Below are 26455 nucleotides of genomic sequence, written 5' to 3'. Positions count from 1 at the left end.
AGGGAATAACCTGGAATTTATTCTGCTGGATGTGGTGTGATTACACCAGGGATTCAAATGCTTCTTGGTTAAAACCCAGCAGCTCCTGCAGAAGCTGCAGTTCTCCCCTGGGCAGTTGTCCACTCTTACAGGCATGCAGAGATTCCTGCAGCCTCATATTCCCCATCACACTGAGCTCTCCAGACTTCACTGTTTGAAGCCTGGATGGATTTGTTGGGGAATATCCTTCTGGAGACCATTACCAGCTTTGTGGAGCTGGAGAGTGGACTCTGCAGCAAGCTCTGAGTCAGGCAGGTTGTTCTCCTGGGTAATGAGCTGCAGCTCCTGCTGCCCTCCTGCTGGGTGCTGCTGCTCAGGGCAAGCGCGATCTACCTGCCGGCACCCTGTCCCTTATGTCCATACTCTTAATGGGAACAGCGCAATCAGCAACTCGAGGTAGCTGGAACATGGCCACCTATACCTTTCTTCTCCTGCCTGGGATGCTTGGGCTTCCCTCGCTGGGCTGACAGCTTCCAACTGGTTTCTCAGGGCACTGCGTGCCTGTGAGGGCTGCACTGGGAATTAAGAGATGTTTTTCCACTGCACAGTCTGGGTAGCCAAAAAAGCAATTTCTGTTTCTTTATTTGTACATCAGAAATGAGGGTTTGCCCTCTGCACATAGTAGAGATCATCGCTTGAACTCTGCAGCAGATTCTTTCAACCCGTAATGTTTTATGCCTTTTCTGAAGGGAGGGAGACATCCAAGACTTGGTTGGCTCTGCTTGTGCACCAGGCTAGGCAGATACAAGCCAGCTCAGGTCCAGAAGGTGACAGCAATGGTAGAGTAGAGCTCCCAGAGAGTCTTACTGGCTTGGACGTAGCTCCAGTTTAACCTGGCTTTCCATCTTCTGGAGTGGAGCTGGCTCAGGCCCAAACAGTTCACAGACCACACAAAGACAGCCTTGGTCCCTCTGCATCCATCTGTGCCTGTATATAGCCACAGAATAGAAACCTGTGTGAACAGAGAGCCTAATGCTTGGGTCACCACCCTCCTGTAATGAACACATGTCATGGAAAGGTCTCACACTGGAAACAAACCTCCCTGGTGAATCTAATCCATGTTTCTAATTAAGTCAAAAAGTACACTTTGTTTATAAAAAATTTGCACAGCACTCTCTTTTCCGGTTATGATCCCTCATGATGTGCCCTAAATAGCTGAAGAGGAAAAGTTTTATTCCTCAAAAAAGGATATTTTGTTGCTTGTGACACCATTAAATGTTGCTAGAAAAGATTGTTGCCCATTTTGAAGTAAAAATATGACTAGAATGGATAGAAATAGAAACAGCACTGGGTTGCAGGAGGGTTAAACCAAGACAAGAGGATTGTGCAATACGCTGTTGTGGAAAACCAGCAAACTTTACTTTTAGTTCCAGCTCACCAAATTATTATAAGTGAAATAGAGCAGAGATTTTTCTAAAATGTGCCTCAGTTTATGCTGAATATTCAAAAGGCAAAGCTGTGAAATTCAAGCACCTCCAAAATGTATGGTTGGGTTCTGCCTTCAGAAATGCCTGATCGCAAATTCTTTTTCCTTTGTAGTTTATGGACTGTGATGGTGCTTTAGACTTTGCCAAATATAATATTGCAGGAGTGTAGAATTACATGTTCTATGACTTGAAAGACCAAGAAGACTGAAAATATTAGCATTTATTTCCTGTTGCACCTGAAGCAATACAAGCCTCTGCATTCATGGGGCTGAAACAGGAACAAGGAGGGACTCAAACCCCTAAACCCAATATGAGTTTTGTGGGAAAAAAAAAAAAAAAAAGAAAGAAAAAAAGAGGAGGCACCTCTTCAGTGCTTTGCTTCTTTTAGTACTCTTAAGAATTTCTTATTAACTATGAGTCAGAAAAGAGGAGAATGAGGTACCTAAACCAATTTGCTCTAGGTCAGTCTCCCCTCCCTTAGTAGCTGCCCAGCTGTGGAAAGGTGGTTCCAGCTTTGGGTCTGCACAAGCAGTGGGCTTTTCAAGTTGCTGGCCTGACGTGCCTGCCAGCTCCAGTGAAGGTCTGCTTCTGGATTTCACTCACCAGGAATGGTGCACCAAGAAGTTAGATATTGCAGCTCTTGCTTAGTGGATGCAGGAGTCTTAACTGATTCTGGCCTTCCACTCTTGTTTTGGGCTCTGAAAAGCCAGAAGAAATAAAATGGCAACAAAACAAATTATACTTAAGGAATAATTTAGCAGGCAGGAGAGGCAGAAAATTCAGACATATGAGCTGAGTGGTCTCTGAATAAATGTTGTCCACATTCTGCACTATATTTAGCATATTTAGATGGTGTCAGAATATCAGGTAGTCTTTCTCTTACGAAATTAGAACAAATAGACCTGAATATCTACTGGAAACAAGCTAAAGTTGGTTATATTGCTCAATGCATGAAAGGCAAGTTCTGTAGGATTTTAATGACAGGGCGATAGGAAAGCCCATTTAGAAAAAAAGAATTGGACTGAGTTATGAACAAAAAGCAAAGAAGCCAGATAGCAGCAGCAGGCAGGATAGTTGGGGCAAACTGCAGTGGCAGATATTAAGATTACAAAAGGTGTTACTGATAAATTCTTTGTTGTAAGACATATATGTATAGAGAATGGAAACCTAAGTTGCTCTCCTGCCACCTGTTTCTTTGTGAGTCACAGAAAGTAATGCAGTACTTAAGGTCTAGATTCACAAAGGTATTTAAATTTGTAACTACTATTTGGATAATGGTTTTAATGAGTTCAGAGCCTTTGCAGAAGGCTGAAACCTGCCTAGATCTGAGGACTCAGCCACAAGCCAGGCTATGTAATCCACATCTAGTGAGCAAGTAGGAAGGCTGTGTGCTATATGTAAGCGTGAAGAAAAAAGTGACGCTACACACATAATAATGTATTAGTCCCCATTTGACAGCTTTGTTCACACACCTCGCTGGTGCCCACATGGTTGTACACTGTCCCCTTTGCCTGCAGAAGGGGGGATGCATGCATTTTTGCTGTCAATATGGACACAGTGGTGGCTCTGGTGTGATTAAGGACAGGTTTTCCTTGCTTGCAAAGGCTCAGGTACAAATATTCATGTTTTCATTAGAAGAGCAAAATGGAAGTATTTGATTTGAAAGTTTCCTACATGAAGTGGCTTGAGATATGAGAATGGCTCGCTCATGCAGCGAGAGACATGATTTTGGGGAAGGAAGCTAGAACTGTCAGACAGATACTGCTGTGTGTTTCTAGCTGCTCCCTGAAGAAACACTGGAGATGAGGATGAAGGACAGCAAGCAGGTAAGGATACCAGAACCTGAGAGACACCATCTGGAAGCTGGCAAAACAGCAGCTGCCTCTGAAAGGCGACTCTGAATTAGGCAAGACTGACTATATGACCAAAAAACCAAAAACCAAAGGACATAAAAGAAGACATAGCTATCAGGATGGACAGTTTGAGTCCCACCTAGGGAAGGCTGCTTTTCATTAGCTGCTATTGGTGACACAAAGAGCAGCCTCATGGGAAGAATAAGGCTGAGGGAGAGGGCTACAGCTGACATTCTTATGAGTCCTGTGAATACTGAACGCAAAGAAGGAACAAGTAGGATTTTGAAAACAAACTTCTGGCAGAATAACTGTTGGATTCATGTGACATGAGGCTTCCCTGAAAGGGGAGCTGGTGTGGGCTGGAGAGACTCCAATTAATCCAGAGGGGAAATAACCTTCTGCTAGCACGATTAGAGGGAAAGGCTTTAAAGTGAAAGAAAAAAAAAAAAAAAAAACAGAGGAGGAAGATACATCCTTGAAAGACAAATGGGAAGAGGATAATTGAACACCAGAGCTAGTGTTACATACAGAAGGAGGGGAAATTGTGTCTTGAAAACAGGGTCTGCTTGGAGACTTAGTTGTCCTCCTTCCAGAGAGGCCCTAAGAGGATGCAGGGTCCGTATAAACAGGTTACCACACAAAGCCAAGCCTTTAATGTCCGAGCAAATGGTTCAGATGTCTCTTAGGTTGGTACTGATAAAAAGCTTTTTCATCAGGTTGGTGTAGTTTAAAAACCATTACTACAAACATCTTCTAATGTATTATAGCACAGCTTAATTGGCTTACTTGGTTCCTGTTCTCAGCAAAGAATTCAGAGACTGAGAGTTTCAGATGGACGTTTTGTACGGAGGGTAAGACACTCCCTGGTAAGACCTCTGGCACACTGGCAGGTTCATGTTGAGAGCTTGGACTTCTGCAGCATGGACATTGGACAGAAGACTTCAGTATCTTATCTTGGAAAGTTTTGTTTTCAGAAGATTTGCTGAAAATTGGAATTTTTTAAGCACGCATTCTTTTCTCTCAACTTTTTTTTTAGGTGCAGACGTCTGGTTTACACAAGGGAGACTGCAAAATGTCTCACAGAAGGGCTGAATGATAGAAATTCAAACCAGATCAAAATCAATCCCAGCTACATCTTCAGCATTGTTGCACCTGCTACTTGGGAATGGTCCTCGAAACACAAGCTCTTGCCTCCTTAATGTGGGGGCATTTTCTGGCCCATTTTGTGAGCCAGGAGGCAATCCTGATACCCTCCAAAACTGCAAGTATGCTTGAGATGTTGTTTAAAGCGTAGATCAGTCTCATTTACTCAGTCAGATGAGGTCAATTGATTTGGCTTGGGGTCTTTCATGGTTATGTCTGTTTTGTAATGAGGCAGCTGTAATGGGATGATAGATCCTAGGGCAGATATACCAAACTGGCTTTGTTCTGACAATGCTGTTGACATTGGCAAGCAGGGGAGGAACCACTGAAATATTTGGGCAGTACAGGCATGCTGCTCTGAGGCTGTTTCTATAGCACTTGTGGTACATTTAGCACAATTTGGGAAGCAGCACACTAAAGGAATGTGAAACAAAATTCTGTGCACAGCAAAGTCATGAATAGTTAATGCAGCTGGATGGAGAATGGTAATTCTGTTTCATGGAGGAATTTGATGTTTGCTCTCTTTCACATTTGGAATCAAAACTAAACATCCTGCAATTCTCCATACAGTGCTACAAGGAGATCAGGTTCTGGATGGGGCACCTGGCGAGCCATTTGGAAAACATCAACCCTGGTGATCCTGCTGCCAGGAGCTGCAAGACTTCGCATTCTGAAGACTGTCAACTTTCTTTTTGCCTGGCTGCATAAGCATTAAAAAAACCCCACAAGAATATCCATCTAGCTCAATATTCTGCCTTTTTGTTGGTCCACAGCAGATGTCTAGGAAGATACAGCAACAGGGCAAATGTATTCATACATCCTCAGTACTCTCCCAGGCTCCAATAATGTAAGAATTAGGAATTTTGTGAGCCAGAAGTGACATTTTGCTCCCAATAGTCCTCAGTGCATTTGTTGTCATGCTTTTAGCATCCTCAGCATCCTGTGGCAAGGATTTACGTAGCTGAGCCGCATCTGGTGTGACCAACCATTTACTTCTGCTTGTGTTGAACCTGGTGCTACCTGCAATGCCAGAACAGCAACTGTGTTCATGGGAAAGGAGAAGATCTGGTATTTGACACGTACGCTACAGAGGCCAGTTCAGAGTCAGGTGTATATCTCCTCTCCTGCTTACATAGTTTAGGTAGTCTATATGCTTTGTGGTGTTTTATTTAATGAGCAAGTGTTTTCTGGACTTCTGGGGTTGGCTTGCTTCACATTTTTGTGCTTTAATTTGCAGGTCTAAGGCCTAGAAAAGGACACCCTGTCCAAATAGCACCCAAGAGCCTCCATCTGTCTCTGACAGATCAGACTTTAAGATAAGTATATAATGTTATATTGTTTACGATAAACCTGAATTTTACCTTTGCTGTGTGCTATATGTGTGCTCAAAAAGAGCAGATATATGTTCCCTTGGAGTGGTGTTGGTTCTCCTCTCGTTCACTGAGCCCAGTATCCTGCAGCCAGGACACCACTGAGCTGCAGGCAGTGGGAAGGGGAGGTTCTGCTTGTGCACAGAGGTCAGACATATGGACGCCTCTTCAATGCATCATGCAGAATCTGGCTTTTGGGCAGAGAGCGTGCATGGTTCCGGAACAATGATACTTAACCAGCAGATCTCCAAAAATGAGATGTGGCAGCTATTTCTAATCCCCATTGTGCTCTTTTGAGTAATATCATGAAGCAATTTTAACCACATAGAAAATGAGCCAGCATCTTCCTGAAAAGTCCCATTACAAATCAGTGATCTATACCAGAAACAGCAGGCACATGCCAAAACCTTTACTGAGAACACAAACAGAAAAACAGAATTGATGCTCTACCGCATTATATCTTACCTCTTCATAATGGGTCCATTTTCCTGTGATGGCTGGATATAGAAAAATAAAAAGTTTGTTTGCAGGAACAGCTTGGTGGTGTAGAGAGAGAGGTTATTGAGCCGCTTGTTAGTTGTTATTTTTTTTCACTGAAGTGGATGTAAAAGTTAATCTGCGGCAAAAGGTCTCACAGCAGGAGCATGTTTGTGAAAATCACTTGTACCAATTAATTACTGAAATTCTTGCTACAGCATAATTTTTGTGCTCTAAGTGAGGGAAGAAAAACAGTGCCTACCTTCACCACAGACTCATACATATTTGAGAATGCACGGGGTTTTGTCGTTGTTTTTAAATAAAACTATAACTGGCTCACTGCTGCAAAGTAAAACAAAGGTAATAAAAAAAGACAGTACTACAAGAAAGGGTATTCTGGACAATGAAATGAACAGCCTGCTAGTGACTATTACACAGAAAAGCACGCCAATAAAATAGTTAATTACTTTACCTCTGATTTAACAGGGAAATCTTGATTAAATGACAATTTCCTAATTAAGCAAGGAAAGGAATAAATCAATACAATTGACTAAAATACACTTTCTATATCAGAAAACAAAAAAATGTGTCAGATGGTATCTCTAAGTATATTGCACACAATGCCCATTCAGTCAGAGCAATAACCACAGCTGTAAAAAAAAAGACATCTCTTTTTCAATGAGTTGTTCTTCTGGATGCCGATTGCTGTCTTTTTGAAAAAGACTAGATGGTTACACACCCTGATTTAGGAGAGTTCATTAATGTACTACCCTCATCCTTTTCTCTTGTCAGATTCTCCCCTATCATCTTTCTCTTTAAATTGAATGATACTCCAATGAACATACCCTCTGTGTGCTATAGCATGCATCTGTAATTTGAGTACAAACCTGGGGGGAATACAGTGGTGGGCTGAAAAGCCTTGCCATACTAGCCTTTTGATGAATGTTTCAATAGCGTTGGCTTAGGATATAGGTACGAAAGTATAACTCATTGTTATTTGTGAAGATGAGGAAACCACATTTTCAAGGATAGTTTTAGAGCTCCAAAATATGGGACTTTCCTTTTACTTTGGTTTGGTTTTGGACATGGAAACCGATTATGCTACTGCTTTTGTGTGAAACAGAAGAAGATGGAAAATATGCCTCAGCTACAACAACTCTTCTGTGTAGGCTGAAGGAGAGCTGGGAACTGGGGAGGCCCCAGTGGGCAAATGCTCAGGCAGGTGACCCAACTGGGATCTCCAGTTCCTTGTGTTGACAAGGCAGGCAGGGGACAGAAGGACAAGAAAATAAACTGGCAGGACTCAGCACTGTGCCTTTCTGCTTGGCAAGAGAGATGCCTGCTGAGTCTTTGCTGGTCTCTCTTGGATTTCAACCATCTACTTGAAATGCTTTTGGGTGTTTAGGAGCCTCAGTTATTCCCAGCTCACAGGAGAGAGTCTAAGTTTCCTTCAGCTAAGTGAGATCAGCCCTGAACTGATATTCAGATGGAGCAGAAATGATGCAGCTAAAGAGGCATATGTTAGAGACACATTAATGACATCATATAAAATAAATAAGTGGTGGAAAGGATGGTTTGCTGTATGCATAAGAAAAATTATAGGGAGTGCATCTGAGATTTCAAAATAAAGTAATCTGAAAAGAAAACAACTAATATGATTTAATGGTGGTGTCTCATCTAAAAGCTATAAACAAAATGTTGAAAGAGGAATGGCAACAAGAGCTGGTGGAGCTAGCAGAAGCTCAAGGATCAGCGGTGTTGTGGAAGGGCAAAGACTATTCAGCAAAGCCTTTAAGTAATACCTGTGGGATCCATGGAAGACAATAGGATTTTAAAAATGTCAATTGGATTAAAAGGAAATGCTCATACACTCTCCTAAAGAGAACAGGGTGCTCAAGGTTAAGCATATACCTGCAAGGTTTTGCTCACCTGAAGCTTTAAATCTCTTCACCACATAATTCCCCCAGGTAGTTCCCTCTCCAAAGCCTATAAACATTACAGATTAAGAGAGCGTTCACCAGTTGTTTTAGATGGATTAACTTATGTTAAACTTCAGGGCTGATCCTTCATGATGACACAGGGATCTCTAGAGACCCTTGCACTCTTACAATGTAACAAACCAACAATGACTATACTTCTTTTTTTGGTCATCCTATTTTAATTGATTAAAACAAAGCCCTGCCTCATGTCCTCATCTCTTCCCCACCAGGAGGATCCTCAAAGCACTGGCCTTTTTAAAGAGAGGCAGTTAATTATCTGTGGTCATTTGACCTCCCACTGAGTCCTTAGCTTATCTTCTGTGTCTATATGTTTTCCATAAATCAGTACTTTAAAGAAATAAAAATAAATCATTAATAACACCAGTAACAGCAAAACCACTGCAGTGAAATCTTCATTAATACTATTTCTCTAATAATCTAAGAGCAGAGATGCTTTAGGTGGAGAACAATCCCACTTCCATGGCAATCAGTGGCAAACCCACAGGCAGTTGTTAGTCTGTTTTACGGAAATGGAATCCTACTTCTTTTAGGAATGTGCGGAGCATTGTTATCGGGGTACCTCCTGAAGGCAGGAGAGACTTTTTCACAGCACATATCTGCTGGCAAATCTCAATGAAGCAAGCAGGTAAATTTCCATTTTTAGTGATTTTTTTGAATGTCTGTTGACAGAAGGAGTGAACAGGAAAGATTTGTGTCCCACCTCCTCACGTCAGGCATCCCTAGTGGTGTTACTGCTTTGCTGCCATGTGGACACAATCACCTTGCTGCATCTCACAATAAGATGAGGCTGTGGAAAGTTCCTGGTTTTGATTTGTGAGGCTGCTCAAAACAGGAATGACACCCAGAGATTCATGTGCAGCATGGCACTGCAAATCTGCTCTTCTTAGGAAACCCATTTTAATTCACGCTCCCTCCCCACACTTTTGCTGTGTGATGCTTCTGCTGAAAGTCCTTTCAGGGAGCAGCAGAGTGACCAGGATTAACTGGTATGTAAACTGAACTTGTGTAAACTGAATTAGCAAAGGAGAAAAGAATTAAGATCACACTCTCTCCAGCTCTAAAAGCTGCACTCCATTTGGTGGCTTGCTTGGAAATGCATTTTTCATATGCCTAATTGAAAGAAATGTTCTATTAATTTCTATTATCAGACAGAGAGGCTTGCATTATGCCACAATTACCAGTGGAAAAGACAGCTATAGTAGCTCAGAAAGGTATGCATCGTATTCATCAGAAATGTGAATTACAGAAGTAATTAATCTCTTGATTCTCCTTGCATTAAGATATGTAATTTTTATTCCTTGCTGGTACTCCACAATAATGTCTTTATGCAAGAATATGTTTATGTTTTTAGGAAAAGCGACCTCTGTTGCTGAGTAAAAAACCAGCAATTTTTATCCACTTTCATAATAACACTGAGAAGAGAAACAACTCTGAAAGCATCACGCTATGTCAACTTAAGAGCTTCCTCAAAGGCTTATTTTTGTTTAAAAAGCACATACATCATAAAATAACTTTGACAGAGCCCCTTTTCCCAAAAGTCTTATTTTTCCAGAACAACTGATCAGACCCTTCACCTCTGTAAACAAAATTAGGTCTATCAGAAGCCTTTTTAGTCTTTAGCAATTTGTTACACATGGTTACCTAGTCTAGTAGTACTGATGTGCTACAAACCAATGCTAAAGCAGATCACTTGAAAGGTATAAAAGGAGAAAAAACAAAAGCCAGGGTAAAATACATTACAAATTACAAAGCAAAGCTCTAGGGCAGAGGCTGTAGCTTCGCACTGCCTGGAGCTCCAGGATACAGTCCTTACGGGTTTTCTCCTGTGGCAACGTTACATACCACAGGGAAAGGAGGTGGTGACAGACCATCTAACTTAACTCTGTAAGGGCTTTTGGTGATCACCTGAGTTTCTCATACTCAACGGAAGAGCCCTCAGGCTGGATCTTCCTGGCCTGTACCAGTGGCTGTGGACATAAGTTGAAGGCTGCATGACCTGCTGTGGCACATGGTCCTGACATCCACCTTCCTGGGAGCACTTGGAGGGGTGGCCCGGCAGATGGTCGTGGGCTGAGGACACATAAACCTGGTGGGTTTACACTGTGTGGCATGGTGGGGAGTGGGCTGTAGTTTGTGGTTCCCAAAGGCAGAAGCTGTATGCTGCACTCATGGGATCACAAGCAGAGCTTTCAGCACTTCACTTGGCCTTCTCCAAAGTCAGGGAGGAGCAGCACGCACAGAATTCATGGGTGCAGAGACAGGCACCAGGGACAGGCCAGGTGAATCCCTGTCTGAAAATGGTGTCTTTGCTGAGGCCATCTGATGTAGCTGTCCAGGATTTAGACCTTTAAACACAAATCCCTGGTACCCTTGACAGGGTCTGCCCTGGAGCTTATTTTGTTGAATATTTTCCATCATGTTCTGAGGATGTGAAAATGAGAGGCAAGTTGGCAGCCAGCAAATGCACTGGAGGTTGGGACCATACCTCAGAGTGCTCATGGCAAACTGAGCAATGCAACAAATTGGCATGATGTACACGGGATGGTACTTGGTAAGGAAAGGTGAGAAGTTCTGCACCTCCATAGGCATAATCAAATCACTGCCAAAACAAAAGAAAAAGCACAGCTGGCTACAGGAAAGCAAATGAGCTTTCAATTAAAGGCTGCTACCTGGGTGCGCTTCTTACCAGCATCACCCTGCTGTGGAAAATGCAAACCTTCTTCTGGGCATATAAGCAGACAATGCAATTAATATACATAAAACAAGTGAGGAGATTTTTCCCTTGTTCAAGTTGGAAAAGCTGTCCAAGTAAACAGGATGCATCCTGGTTTTATATGGCTTTTTGAGAAAACTGAGGGCAAAAATTAATAATAATTTAGAGCAAGACAAGAGTGATCAGGTCAAACAAGTGATGTATGTGGTGTGTGAAGAAAGACTGAAGGAATTTGAATGTTTGTCAGTCAAAGGAAGACTGAATGGGGTTGTCAAAACAGCATCCAACTATGTGAATGTAGTTGAAAAAAAAAAAAAAGACATAACTGTGGACTGGATAAAACAAAATAGGGTTAAACACCAGCAGAGGAGACTGATTTTAGAAAAAAAAAATATTGTAACCGTCATACTATAGAGTATGTTTTTTAGGGAGATAGAAATTGTTTATCAAAGGGTGCTTCAAAAACCAAATTAGATAAGTCTCTCAGGAATGTTGTGGGCTCTCAGCATGAGATTAGGACAGTGTTCACATGAACATGTTATATGCAAGCAACTAGGTCATCAACTTCCATGGCTTTTTATATGGTCTGCAGAAAGATATAGGTTAGTCAAGACACCTGATTTGTACCTATAACCCTCTATCAACTATATAATGAAGGAGGTGAGACTGGGCTCCTTTCTCAGTTGCTTAGATTATGTGCTTAAATTTAGGCACCACAGACCCACAAACAGTAGCATAAAAACAAAAGACACTTGCAGGCACAGTTTCACACTCCAGACGTGGTAGAGTTTGTGCCCTGGCTGGAGTGACTGTGTCAGGAAAGCCTGCAGCATCAACCTCTTTCTTTAATCTGGTGTAATAAGCAGAAGAGGAAATAAGAAAGTAGGAAAGTGAATGCATGTCTGAGTCCCTTGGCTGGAGTGGGCTCCGAGGCTGCGAAGTGGAGCCAGGCTGACCTGCCGCTTCCCCTGAAATAGGGAATCCAAGATAATCCAAGGGATTATGGTAGAAGAATCAAGTTAAATTCAACTGAACCTGCCAAGAAATAATTCCACTGCAGCATGTCTGCAGCCTCAAAGAACCCAGTCACCTGGGAACCCTGATGCTTAATCCCCTTCTCACAGATGAAATTAAGTTCAGTTTAGCTTTATTTTCTGTGGAATGGAAAAAACTATGAGCTCCTTCTAGACAAGTCTTTTACTGGTATTTAGTCATCATGGCATTTCCTACCAAGGGGAACCCCCTCAAATCCAGCAGTCTTAGGCCACCAGTGGAGCCTCATCAACACGATGGTGGTAGATGAGTAAATCAGCAGTTTGCCTTGATTGGGCACCTTCCTCCTGGCTTGGCAGAAAGAAAGTGCAGCAGTGTAAATCAGGTTCTCCCACCCTCTTCCCTGATAAAATCCTTGCAAGGGCAGAGCATGATTCCGTCATTCAAAGACCACATTTGTTTTCATCGACCTGTCTCATGACTAAGTCAGGATATGGCCAAGGTAGGACATGGTGGGAATGCATTTTAAATATAATGCAGGATGGACTGTGGACTGAGCTTCAGGTGTGTTCAGCTCAGCTTGTCCCTGTGCATGTCTGTGTCTCATCTGCCTCAGGAGTTTCTCTCAGCTGTGTACAATGATGCTCAATGATTGCCACCTCGGCCCTATTAGCACTTACTGTAAAAATCAGTATTTTTTAAAAAATTTCCTTCCTGAATAGCTTTTCTTCAGGTGCTTTCGTTATTGATCCAATCAAACAGAGGAGATCAAAAAAGAGTGAAAGGACATCCAGTTGTTCTATTTTTAAGACCCTTTAAGTCTGTTTTTGTAACATGAAAAGTTAATTTTATGAATCATCTGCTGAATTTGGTGTGAAAGATTGTTCGCCTTTCTTTCATCTATGCTTGCCTGAGAACTTAGTTTAAAATGAGAAAAGATGGGAAAATGTACTAATTTCTCTTTGGGCACTATATAAAATCCTTTGAAAAAAAGGTGTCTGCCACGGGGAATCGCCCGTGGTGGCAGCATGAAGTAGGTGCAGCTGTCAAGGTTTGCACCGGCAATTCAGGGCAGTCTCCTTGTTCAGCTCCAGCTGATGATGATCCCAACTTGTCACCTGGCCCACACAAACCAGCGCACTGGGATCACAGAGTATCATGAGCACTGTGGTAAACGTAGTGTGCATTGAGCTGCCTCCTTCCTCACCTCTGCTTGAATGTAGCAGAGCTGCTTGTCTCCTGGTTTGGTCAGGGTGATTTGGGACTTATGCCCCAGAGCCAGCCTTCCTGATGTGATGCTATTTCTCTTGCAAAACACTATCAGAGTTTTTACAGCCTGGTGCTGCATTACCAAGAACCCCTTCCTCTTCACAAGGCTTTCATCTGACCAATGTTTCCTTAAAAACCTGGTATGATGTCACCAACAGATGACCACAGGATAGGTAACTGAGGAAAGCAGGATCCAAGGGGTGGTTTCTAACCTGAGAAGTGCTACAGATTATGTCCATATTGACATTCACTGTAGTGTGTATTATTCTCTGCTTTTTGTGGGGGGGCAAAGGCAAGGGAGGGTGACAATTGTTTATCAAATGGGCATCTATTCCTTCTGAAGAGATCTTAACATGCAGGCTGTTCCTGCCATTTGTTCTTTTTGAATGACGAGAAAATGTGCAGTAATCTTACACATGTTATAAGAACTTCTATTACTTTTTCCATTTTAATTTTCTACTATTTTCTGCTATTTAATTCTGCTCCTGCTAGTGAGATTGGTCTAACAATGTGTAATGCAACAATAGCTCACTAATTTGCAGTAATGATTAGAAACTCTTTTGAAAATAATTAAATTTGCAAATTAACAACTAAGATAAGCAAATGGCAATGTACAATCACTCAAAAGGTGTGATCAGCTCATTTATGTTGTCATCCCTGATTTGCTATTTATGACAATGCTCTGTTTTCTAGCTGCTATACCAAGGCAATTCTTCACGGTATGCTAGCTAGCCCATGCGCTGTAGCTAGAAGAAATGATGCTATTAATAGCAGACTGCAGTACCTTCCATTAAATCTTAGCTGAGAGGTGGGCAGAGGCTGCCAAATTCTGTTGCAGATTATAAAGTGTGCAGTCTAGCAAGTGCATATTAGCTAGATGAGAGTGCAAATATATTGCCATCTACACCAAGCCCATTAAAATACACAGACTTTTACTTTTTTCTCTTTCTGCTGCTGTAGCAGAGAAAGAAAGGAGTCATTTGGTGAAGCCACAGCAATGGTAAGGACTTCTTTCCACGCTGCCTCCATGATCTGTGGTAATAATTGTCATTAAACAAACCTAATTGCAGATTTCCATCTTTGAGCAACAGCAGCATCTTAAATATGCTTCAGCTAACATTATAAATGAAAACAGAACCCAAACAAAATGGGCTACCTATATGGAGGGATGTTTCTTTTCATGCAGAGGTGCAGTAGCACTGCAGGTCCCTGTGTGGTGGCAAGGCCTGCCAGGTACAGCCACCCGGGCATTCCCAATGTTGTGGTGCCGGACTGCCGTGGCAGGATCTTCCAACATGTCCTCTCTGCCACTGGCCACGGGTGCCCTTCTGCCATGCCAGTGGCACAAGCTGCCTTTGGCTAGAGGGGCATTGGCATTCCTGGAGTTGTTTTGTCCTGCATGGGGTTTGTATGGCTGTGAGGCCACTGCACCAAACAGAACTCAAATGGCAGCAGCCACAGGGCTGGGCCGGTTCATCACAGCTGCCCTCTGGATGTGTGCAGGGACTCAGCCGTGCCACGCCAGCTCATCTTGCCATCATCTCCTTGAGGTCTGAACCGGCTTCAAAGGTAGTTAAATTATTTCAAAATAGCTTATGGTAGCTGTTTTTTTACTGAAACACAAAGATGAGAATACATGGGACAAAAGATCTGCAAAAACTCCAGTTTATTTATGACTATATTTTGGCCTGTTATGCTGGGTGCTGCAAAAACTCATAGATGACATAAAGCCTCTTTTGCAAGTAGCTTCTGTTTTCATACCACCAAAGTTGATTCAGGTAATTTGTGAAATTCAGGTGCATATTACCTAATTGTTGGGATTTTTTTTGTTGGTTTTTTTTTTTTTTTTAACTACTAAAATCTTATATTTATTATTCAGTAATTGTTACCTGGGATGCTCTGCTGCTTCTAAAAGAATGAAGCTGACCACCTAGGGCAACATGCCAAAAAGTTTTGTTTGTCTTTAAAGAAAATTAAAATAAATTAGTGCTAGCTTCCTTCTAGAGTTTGAAGATGGAGACAGACTGCCAAACAATGTAGGGTATAGAAATGTAGGACCATCCTTCGCAACCCTCATCCATTTATAATTCTCAGTGTCCAAGTCAATACTCTGCTGTCACATTACTCATTCTTGTGTACCATTTTCTTCCACAGAAAGATATCACAAAAGCAACAGGGACTGGGCAACCTGTTCTGACTTCAAACTTCTCCCTGGTTTGAGCAGGGGTTGGATCAGATGACCTCCAGAAGCCCTATCTAACCTAAATATGATCTTGTGATTTATGGCCTTCCCTCTGCTTTGAAGCAGTACACCTGTAATTGCACGTGCAGACACCTAAGCTAGTGCATTCAGAGCTGGAGTTGGGTTTTGTATCTTCATCATCTGACTGCTTTTATTTTTCACTGAAATCTTGCATGGTTAGAAAGCTCAGAACAATTCTGCTATTTAGATTCCATCCATCAGACAGTGGATGGGTCTCATTAATGAGAAGACACAAGTATTGGAAACCTCTAGCTTCTAACACAATAAAACCTGGCGTGACATCTCCACCCTTAGGGACCCACAAAGGGATAATCTCTCTCCTACTCCTGCTGCTGAGAGGTTCAGTTACTGACTGTGGGATGAATCCCACCGAAGTTCTTGGTGAAAGGGAGCCCACTCGGAATCTCCAAAACCATCTTCAGTCTTGTAGTCAGATTAGGATTCAAACCCAAGTCAATTAAGATGAAAACTTATCTTCCTGCCAACACCCCCCCCCCCTTTTTTTTTTTTAATTGAGTTTGCTTAACAGAACTGCTGATTGCAACATTGGTTTAATACATTAATAAAACCTGTGAGAATATGTGCTTGATCACTTCGTGGAGGAAGTGGAAGAAGCCTTTAAACCTCTGCCACTACATGGAAGAATAATAAAATTGTTGGGTACTCACAGCTCTGCAATTTTAAATAAGGTAAGTATTTTTTCTAGCTGCTTATTCCTAATCTTTGCATACGAAAAGGTTAATGGGATCACTGCAAGATCAAATGTTTATATGGCAGTGGATTAACCTTTCCTGCTAACTCTGTTTCTTGCAAATGTAAACTGTATTCAGTATGGAAACCTGCTAACTGCACTGTGGCAAAATGGACAACAGTTCAAGCCTTCATTAACTGAGTGCTAAATTACAGTGATAATCATGTAATTTTCAATCATTTGAATCCTTCTATATTGCTCATTACAACACAAGCATAAATGACACATTCAAACTTCAAAAAACTCAAGTGAGAAACAAGAATTACCATTTAAACCCACTCTATGAAGTTGACCGTGATATAATTTTATTCTGCTTTGTGGTAAGAGTATTATAACCATCTGGGGAGGCAGAGATTTTCTTCTTAAAAATATGATTTAGATGTGGCATCTTTATTTCTTATCTAGACCAACCTTTTTCTTCTGATTATCTCCAAAATATATGCTACGAGGACAATGACTGATGGAGACTTTTTTACGTTTTTCCTGCTTCTGCTTGATTCTGAAGGATAATGTGGTGGCTTTGTGCTTTATTACTGCTAAAATGTAGCTCTCAAATGGGATAAGCCACAAAGAGAAGGAGCATCTATGATCTGAAGAGTATTCAACGTGACTGGGAAGCCTCCCATGCCTCTCTGGCCTTTGCAGAAACACAGGGCCAGAGAATTCAGACACAGTCGGCTCAGCTCTATGCTTCACTAAACTCCAGTTGCTGTGCTGGTTCCCTGAAGTCACTGGATGTGTTGATCAAGGCTACAGACTGCTATTAGCTATATTAAGTTTATGAGATTAAAATCTTCTATTTGTGCACATGCTGCATTGTTATCAGTTGCTCCTTTATAGCAAGAGTCCCAGGGGCGATGGTTTTCTGTAGGTTTGTCTTCTTCTGGAGCTTCACCCCATTGCTTTTATTTCTATTTTCATTAAAATTTATACATGCTGTAAAGCTGTAGAGGACAAATACTTAAAGAATGACCTTCCCAAGGTCCTTGTTCCACAGAGCCTCCACCCAGGCTGCATTTTGGGCAGCCATACTCAAAGTATTACCCCAGGAGACAGTGTTGGAGACCAGATGTTGCTGAAGATGTGGTGGCACTATTGTGGAGGAATCTATTTCATTGGTTGTTTGAAAGGAATTTCTAGTGAGGCTAAACTGAAATATGTGAGTTGCAAATTGGTTTATAAAGAACTTTGCAGTTAACTGCTAAATAGCATTATCTCAGAGTGAAGGTGGAGTTATTGGTTAGTGTTTGTTTGCAGACTCCGGATTATCAGTGTTACGTTTTAAACTATTTCATATTGCAGGAAAAAATATTTCCTTCCTTTACATATTTAATGTGAAGGAGAAAACCAAACCAAACCAAACCACAAATCCCCTCCCACAAAAAAAAAAAAAAAAAAGAGGCAAAAAAAAAAAAAGCAAAAAAAGCACCAGAATAGACATTTATTCACTTCTGAAAAAATGTCATGAGGAAGAAGAAAATGGGGTAACAATATTGAAAAAAAATGCTCACAAACATCAGAAATGTCATGTAGGTTAATTCTATGAAGCTCTTTGGCTAAAGAATCGGCACAGAAAAGTAAGTACAACACATGAAATTTTAAACCTTTTGCATAACTTCAGTTAAGTACCATATTCTTCAACTTCCAAAGTTATACAAGAAGCCTTATTTCAGGTATATTTGTTAATTTCCAAGTGTTAGGACATATCTTCAGCTAAGGAAATCTTCCACAAAATGAAGCAACTGGGGAACATGTGCAGGAGAGTAAAGCAAAGAGCTACCATGTGTGTTTATATAGTTCATCATTCTCAGCTCTGCACCCAATGTTAGGGCCAATACTAACCTTTGGGTTTTACTAACTTAAAATATTGGGATTTCTTCAGTGGAAAGGTATTTCTTAGTGAAGATACCAAAACCAGTTCTTGAGTAATCTTAAAGGAAACTTTCCCTTTATGTTTCCTTAATGTGCTCAGAAGATTATGCATTTGTAAGTGACTTATGACTTAGATTTTTTCTTGGCTGCAAAGTAGTTGCAACCTTGAAAAGGTTGAGTTTCCACAGCAGAAGGCCCACTGAGGATTTTTCATGCTGTTCAGGTGTGACACATGCCTCATTATCCCATAATAACCCAAGAAATATCACAAACACTCCAGACAAAATACTTTCAATCTTTCAAGCAGAAGCTGGGAAGGTCATATTCCTGAGCTTCCAAAATTGTTAATTTCCACTGTTTTGACCCCTGCAAAAATATTATCTTCTATATCACCATCATTATTGGAGAGCTCCACCACACCACAAAAATAGCTGGCTAAGGATGTCATTCTGAGGCTTTAACTAGCCTTGAACATAATTTAGAACTAAGCTAACGATTACATCAAAGGCATTGCTAGCCATTTTAAATATGACTCTGTGCTCTTTGAGAAGCTCTGATGTACTTAAGGTGACTGAGAAGATGCGCTTCTTGTATATCAAACTTCCTTATAAATAAGGTTGTTAACCTAAACGTGTTGAATTGCTAGCAGGGGGCAAGTCATCACCTGATATGTTTCAGCCAACATCTGATGATGGGTAAGGTCACATCACCATGGGGTTGGAAATAAGGGAGCGCTGTAGGTCTCAGTAGGTGACTGAGTGGGCTTCACCGTGTGAGCATACAGCAATGGGGGACACCCAGGACACTAATGGAGTGCAACCTGACCTGAGTACACGTGCCATGCACTTAGAGGAGCCTACACTGGGCTCAGGAATTCTCAAAAAAATGTTCCTATACACACCCGACTTACTGAGGTTTGGCTCAGGCAGCTACTCTTTACTCATCTTTCCTCTTGTCCACCTACATACTTCTCTTTGGACATCTGTATTTGTATCATTCGATAAAGATAATAAAACTTCTGGGTCATCATCGTATTAGAAGGAGTCAATTCTGTATTATCACTATGGTTACTTTTAAAAGTTTGAGAATGACCGGAGAGATCACTGACCAGCCAACAAGTCTTGTTATTCCTTATAATCTACTGAGACAGGTTTATAATCCTTCATTTAGTATGAGACTGTACTGGGAAGGCTGCACAGAAAAGTTTGTTGAATGCTTTCCAAAGGATAGTCATGGGCACTTAACCATAGAAAAAAGACTTGGTCAGCAAGATATTCTCTCACCTTGATTTTAAAAGCATATGTCAAATATTACTTAAGATTTAATTTACTTTTGTAGATATTAAATTACTCTGTATATAAGGAGATTTGCAGTGGGGAAGCAATCTATTTTAGATGACTTTCTGATGTTGGAACATCTGATCCTAGAGCTCCTTCTTTCCTAACACGACCACAAAAGAAAGTTGGAAAACATGGAAGATACCAATACTGTAAGAATAAATAGTCCTAGCATACCCTTCTTCTGTCTCCTTACCAGTTCGTCTCACCACTTCCAACACTTTCCAGAACAGGTGTGCACTGGATTTTCCTATCTGTCCAGAATGGGTGAAGTCTGGTGAAATCTTTTCTTTTTGTAATTCTTTTCACCCTTCTGATTTGGAAGAAGCAATTTGAAAGAGTACCTAGCATCTTGTGAGATAAATAAGGGGATTTACAACTATTGACATACCAGATGAGAATTCCGTCAAATAATTTCCTGCTCTTTTTATTATCTAGATCTTGAGTTTGACCTTTTTGCAGGAAAATAGCTGAAGATCTTTTTTCTAGCATTTCTTTCAAAAAGTTATCTTTTAAAGTTTTTATTTTTTTAAGTTTTGGTGTTTTGTATTTGTTTTTGGTTTTTTTTGCAAAAAAATATGTCTTGCCCTTCCAAGATCTACTCCAAATTTCTTTAAATGGATTAAGGTCATGTCTAAAAGCCATGACTATTTAAGAGGATGTAAAACCCCAGAACTTTTAGTAGAAAAGTAAGGCTAAGTAAGTGAGTAAGGTTAAGTAAGTAAGAAAGGCTTTTCCATAGCCACCTCAGAGCTCCTGAAGCTCATTGGATATCTCCCACTTCAGCCTCAAAGCCAAAGTCACATAGGTTTGAGCATTTCAGTTTTGAATATGCTCTTCTAGCCAGAGTGCATATATTCAGCTCTCCTGCCTAAACCCTTCTAGGAGCCAGGCATTCAGCAGACCACAAGTCCTCTGTGGGACCTTGCATGGTACCTTGTGCGCACACACAAAATCTGGCTCTCCACAGAAAACCTCAGTGGCTACTTGGGTTGTAAAAAGTGGGCAGAGGAAGAAGAGTCATTGTTTACCTTGCGCATAAGATATAACCATTGCCAGTTACCTCCCTTGCCCATTCTCAGCCTGCAGGAGTCAAATTCCTGACATGGTGCCCCAGCAAGGCTTGCTATAAAGTTTCCTAACCATGACTGTATCTTTTTTTCTGGTTAAACACTTACAGAAGTGCGCATGCCTGCCAACAATTCTGATACCTAAGAGACTCTAAGGTGGGATTTTCTTTGAATTGTAATGGAGCCCAATGTTCAGTCCACAGGAATGGGACCTTGTTATATTAATTCCCTAGGTCACTGAAAATAACCTGTGTTTGGGTAGCCTAAGGTGGACCATACAAATTGCAAATAATAGAGATACTTGATTCATATATCCCAATTTCCTTCACTCTCTGCAAATGTGCTGGTACATTTCCTGCTAAATTAGTCATCAATACAAATGTATTATATTAGAGGTCACACACACACACGGAGCTTCACATGCTGATGTGTATAATCCTTTTATCATGGTATTTTACTGTGAAAATTAAAGAAGTGAGATAGCTGATGAAGTAAGCTTAATCGATTCTTAAAAAGATCTGGTCATTAAGTTTATGTTGTTCTGTGGCTGATGTGATATGCCAGTAAGCAGCATCTTTGACTCAAAAGTAATAGTGGTAACTCATAGGAAGTGCTTATTATTATGGAAGAGTCATGGCTAGGCTGTATGATACAGTAGGTTTGGGGAACTTCATTATGAGGATAAAACGTAACAATTTATGGGGAAAGACGGAAAAAATGGATCTATTTCTTAACTAGTAACAGCCAAGCATGAGGAATGAGGGAATTCAGCATTCACATGATTTCAGCAGCAGTGGGTAATTTGTGAGACTGTAGGTTCAGACTGGAAATGAGCTGGGGGAGGTGATCTGATCCAACCTTCTGCTCAAAGCAAAGTAAGCTATGGGATCAGACCAGGCTGCTCAGTGGTTTGTCCAGTTGGGTCTTGAAAAACTGCACAGAGGGAAACTGCAGAACATATGAGGACAACCTGCTCCACTACCTGATCATCCTCATGGGGAAAAGGCCTTTCCTTATACCCAGTGTGAAGCTCTCCCATTTCACTTACATACATTTGTATCTCATTCTCCCATCCTGCACCACTGTGAGGAGCCTGGCTCCATCTCCCCAGTAACGCCTTGTAGGCAGTGGGGGGCTCTTAGGGGCCTCTGAAGTCATATCTTCTCTAGGCTGAACCAGCCCAGCTCCTCCTGCCTCTCCTCCCATGCCAAGAGCTCCAGCCTTCACTACCTTGGCACCCTTCCAAAAGCTCCCTTCAGTTTTTCCAAGTCTTTCTTGCATTGCAGGGCCCAAAACTCAATGCAGTATCTAGATATGGCTTCATGAGTGCCATATAGAGAGGGATGATCCTTTTCCTTGGTCTATGTGCCATGCCTCTGTTCACACACAAGTGCTGTTGGTCACCTTTGCTGTCAGGGTACAGTATGGGCTCATGTTCAGCTTATTGTCTGCCATGATCCCAGGGCCTTTCCCATAGAGCTGTTCCCCTGGCCCTCCATCTATTTTTCTGGAGCCTAGAAGATGACCTATTAGACCCCTATCTTGCAGATGTTTATGTTTTACACTGTCTTGGGTGGAATAGAAACTGTCATGCATTCCCCATAAAAGGTTAATTTAGTACCTTTGACTTTACTGGGATGACTCATGAGTCACAAGTTACTCATGTGCATAAATGTTTTCAAGATCACGCCTGGAGCATGTACCTGGGTTTGGAGGACTTTTGATTGACAAATTTATTCTGTTCTATTTTCTTTAAATATTCATTTGTTAACTTAAAAATCTACTTATTCATACATTACTCATTAAAATATGAATAAAGTTAGTTATAAAAGGTCTAACCCAAAAAAAAAAATAACCACACTTGCTTTTTTCTCAATTCTATTGCAAGCTCTTAGGAAAAGTGTTATTCCCATTATATTTGGGGCATGATAATGATTAACAAGGCTCATTGTTAGTGTTGTATGCTGATATTTAGCACTCTGAAGATGAGAAAAACTTTTCATCAAAATGGTTAAACTGTTAAATCTGTCCACTTAAAAATTATTTATAAAATATCATTTATTAGTAATAAAGGATTAAGCTGCCTAGGAATGATTCAAGGGCATCTTAATTTTCATTGCTTAATACAGTAAAGTATGAATTCTATTATTTCTATTTTTTATCTTGTTTTTTATTCTTGAGCTTTTATCAAGATCTGTCTATAATTCACTGCAGCTGATAGCTAAATCACCTCATTTTTTGCATCTTTCCAAGTGCATTCTCTGACCAAGCACTGCAAAAACTTAATATGCTGGATCATCTTTGAGAAAACCTTTTTGAGTTTGATGATTTCTTGATTTATTTAAGCAAAATTTGCTGAGAGAGAATGATTCCAGCTTTGAGATGAATTTACCCAGGGAATCTTTTGCATTAGTAAAGTGATGGGGCCTGTTTTTTTGCCAGATAGCTGCCCTTGACTAGAGATCAATTTTACCTCTGAGAATGAAGTCCAAGGACAGAATGATCTTCATACTTGTTCAATTGTAAAAAAAGGACTATTTCCTTCCTTTTCTCGAAGAGTTTAATTGAAAATGATCAGACTGAGGAAAGGGACTTTCATTGAGTCACTGTACATCGAAAAAATGCCCAGCTCATCAGAGGAGTTAGCCAGTGTTAGAAACCCTGAAAGCATCTGAAGTAGCTCCTTCCTTTCTTCCTTCCTTCCTTCTTTCCTTCCTTCCTTCCTTCCTTCCTTCCTTCCTTCCTTCCTTCCTTCCTTCCTTCCTTCCTTCCTTCCTTCCTTCCTTCCTTCCTTCCTTCCTTCCTTCCTTCCTTCCTTCCTTCCTTCCTTCCTTCCTTCCTTCCTTCTTTCCTTCCCTCCCTCCCTCCTTCCTTCCCTCCCTCCTTCCCTCCTCCTTCCTTCCCTCCTTCCCTCCTCCTTCCTTCCCTCCTTCCCTCCTTCCTTCCCTCTTTCCCTCCTTCCCTCTTTCCCTCCTTCCCTCCTTCCTTCCTTCCCTCCCTCCCATTTTCTACTTCTATTCCTGCACTACACCAGGTTTTGGACAATGCAAGTCGCTCCTCATTCACGCACTGAACTGTGACCAGTTATGGAGCTGGAATGGATCATTATTTTGGTGCAGCCTGGTCCAGAGAGCAGAATGGGAAAGAAGGGAATGGGAAGAAAGAAAATGGAAGGAAGTTCAAGGGTACAGAAAAACTTCTGAAAGTAGAGACAACTGAAATAAATTGTAAGATTTTTGCCTGAGTTTTATATAAGATGTAGAGAAATTGACTGGTATGGTTCTACATCAATAAAATGTGGTTGTATCTTAACCACAATTTGACAATCAATGGTAACTAATAATCCATATTAGAATTAAGATCTAAATCTTAAGATTTTTCCTATAGGTAAACTGAAGTACATTGCAAAGAAGGGTAATGTTATATATGAGTGCAGAATCTATTTGCAGACCATGACTGGCCACTTGGCTCTATAAGCACCTGCCTGTCAGCAACACTTTCACAGGGAGAACATAAATTACTAGCTGTGATGTCCTGCACTGAGTACATAATAGTTCTCCAACACACCTTGGAGCACAGTGTCTGACATTTCTGTATGTGGTAAAAAAATCAGTTATCACCATTCTCAGTGCTCTTTTGTTAGAGAAGAGTTAGTGTGTTTTCAGTGTGTGAGCAGGGAAGAGCCTCCCACTTGTAATCTTGTCTATGAGTCTAAGATGTAGATACCTCATTGTACAGACATGTTTCTTCTCCAGCTGTGCTTTAACTGAGGTCAGTGCAATGGGGTGCCCATGCCAATGGCAGCACCAGAAAACAGGCTTTGCCCCTCTGTATGCAAAGTAAAGCCTTGGGGTTTATTACTAGAAGAAAATAACAGTGTTATGTATAACTCTGGTGCTCCGGCCTTCTTATTGGTGCTGTGGAAAGAGAGCTAAAACTTATGTGGAATTTCACATCAGGTTTTGCTGCTATTTGAGGTCTTTCTGTTGAAATTAAAAGCATGGTCATTAAAATTTCATGATACGCTTCCAAGAAGAATGCTCTCTGTTTAGTAAAATAATTAGAAGCCTGTATGGTCTTTGCAGTAAGTGGCTATGGAGAGATGAATGAGAGAGCTGTAGAGGAAATGTGTTTGCTTTAATCAGCATTACATCAACCAAGTGGGATCCATGCAGGAGAACTGCTGAAAATCTATCATTCAATAGAGCTGCACTATTTCCAGACCCCTGAGGAGTGCTCAGTGCTACTTTGCATTTCAGACACACTGTGGTTGGGTCAGACCAGAGTAAATTTGAACCATATCCCTCCCCAGGGTGGTTATATCATTCTAAATAAATAAGAACTTCCCACAACAGTATAATATATAAGAAAACCACCCCTCTGACAGCCTTCAAGGTATTTCTGTCATCCTCTGTGCTATTTTAAGCTCCTGTATAGGTGGTAAATGTTCAGCTTGGCACTGAATCCCAGTGACACAAATGTAGCATTTCAGCAGCAAATGCTGGTGAAAGGGAGGGCAAGTGAGCTATGGCACTCTCTTCTCCATACAGAGAAAGGGTTTATTTTTAGATTCTTTATCCATCCACTCCTACAACCCTTTCTGCTCCTTTAAATGCAAAGACTCTATGTGGTGGGCACTAAAGTGACACCGATGGCTTCTAGGAGAACAAGTGCCACCATGAGTAGCACCTTAGAAGTGTCTAAAAATGTATGAAAGTGGAAGAAGAGGTTTGCCATGCAACCCAAAATCTCCCAGTAGCTCCTGGATACAGTGCTGAGACTATCTACATTAGACCCTGGTGAACTGCAACATTCAGCTGTCTGCTTTCTGACGTTACCTATTGTTGTGTTCACATTAATGACAGACAATGTTTTCCAGAGCTTATTCATCTAACTGCAGTCGTTCACCACAAAATCTGCTTCCCCACAAGAGCTGCTTCCAAATGTCCTATGGGAGGTACTGACAGTATACAGCACAATTAATGTTTCATGCGAAAGCCTTAAAACATGGGTATGCAGAAGAGAAATGCGGGAGGAGCCAAATTCCCAATACACTTCTTTGGAAAAACAATTGCTTCTGAAAGCTGATCAGAAGCTGCTGTAAGAGGCATTAACTTGCTTAACTTGAAGAAAACCTATACCTTTCTGCAGGATGGAAAATATTTATCTCTTTTTATGACCATGTCCCACTTGGTCTACAAATAGGACAGGAACCTGCAAAGAGCTTTGTTTCTGATCCAGCAGTTGCTTTTAAGCAATCTCAGGCTTTAATTTTGGTTCCACCTATGAGCAGTCTGTGTGAAGTAAAATGAATCCTTAAGTGCAGCAGTGCTCAACACGGTCAAACTCAGGCCCAGGAAGGTGATGTCTCAGATCCCAGGTAATGGGCTGGGAAAGGTTTCAATGTATGTTTTGTCGTGTGTTGGCATCTTTCTATATATTATTTATTCTATTTATTATTTTGGGTGCCAACGCATCCTCTATTCTGCCCTTTCCTCAGTACACTTTGTGAGGTTTACATTTCCTGAGGGGTTTTTTTCCAGCCATGTTCTGCTGTCACAGCCTACAATTTTTGTTTTGGGCTTAGTAGCAAAATGCACAGTAATTGGACTTCAGGAGCATATGATGAAGATTTTGAGGTCTGCTTCACCTCTTCATCACTGAGACCTCTGTGTGACCTGGCTTCGCAAATCTCTGTCTTCCACACTGCTACTGACTCTTGTGGGTTGTTAATCAGACATTGTTTCCCTGTCTCTAATCAGGAGGGTCTAAAACGAATCACCTATTCCAGTCATTGCTGGATGCTGTGGGTATAGTATGGCCTGTGTGATGACAGAAATAATACTCTTAAAGAAAGCTCAATGGATGGACTAGGGGA

The sequence above is a fragment of the Columba livia genome, chromosome 1 (genome assembly GCF_036013475.1).
Source record: "Columba livia isolate bColLiv1 breed racing homer chromosome 1, bColLiv1.pat.W.v2, whole genome shotgun sequence".
NCBI lineage: Eukaryota > Metazoa > Chordata > Aves > Columbiformes > Columbidae > Columba > Columba livia.
Note: the sequence above shows the minus strand (reverse complement) of the source record.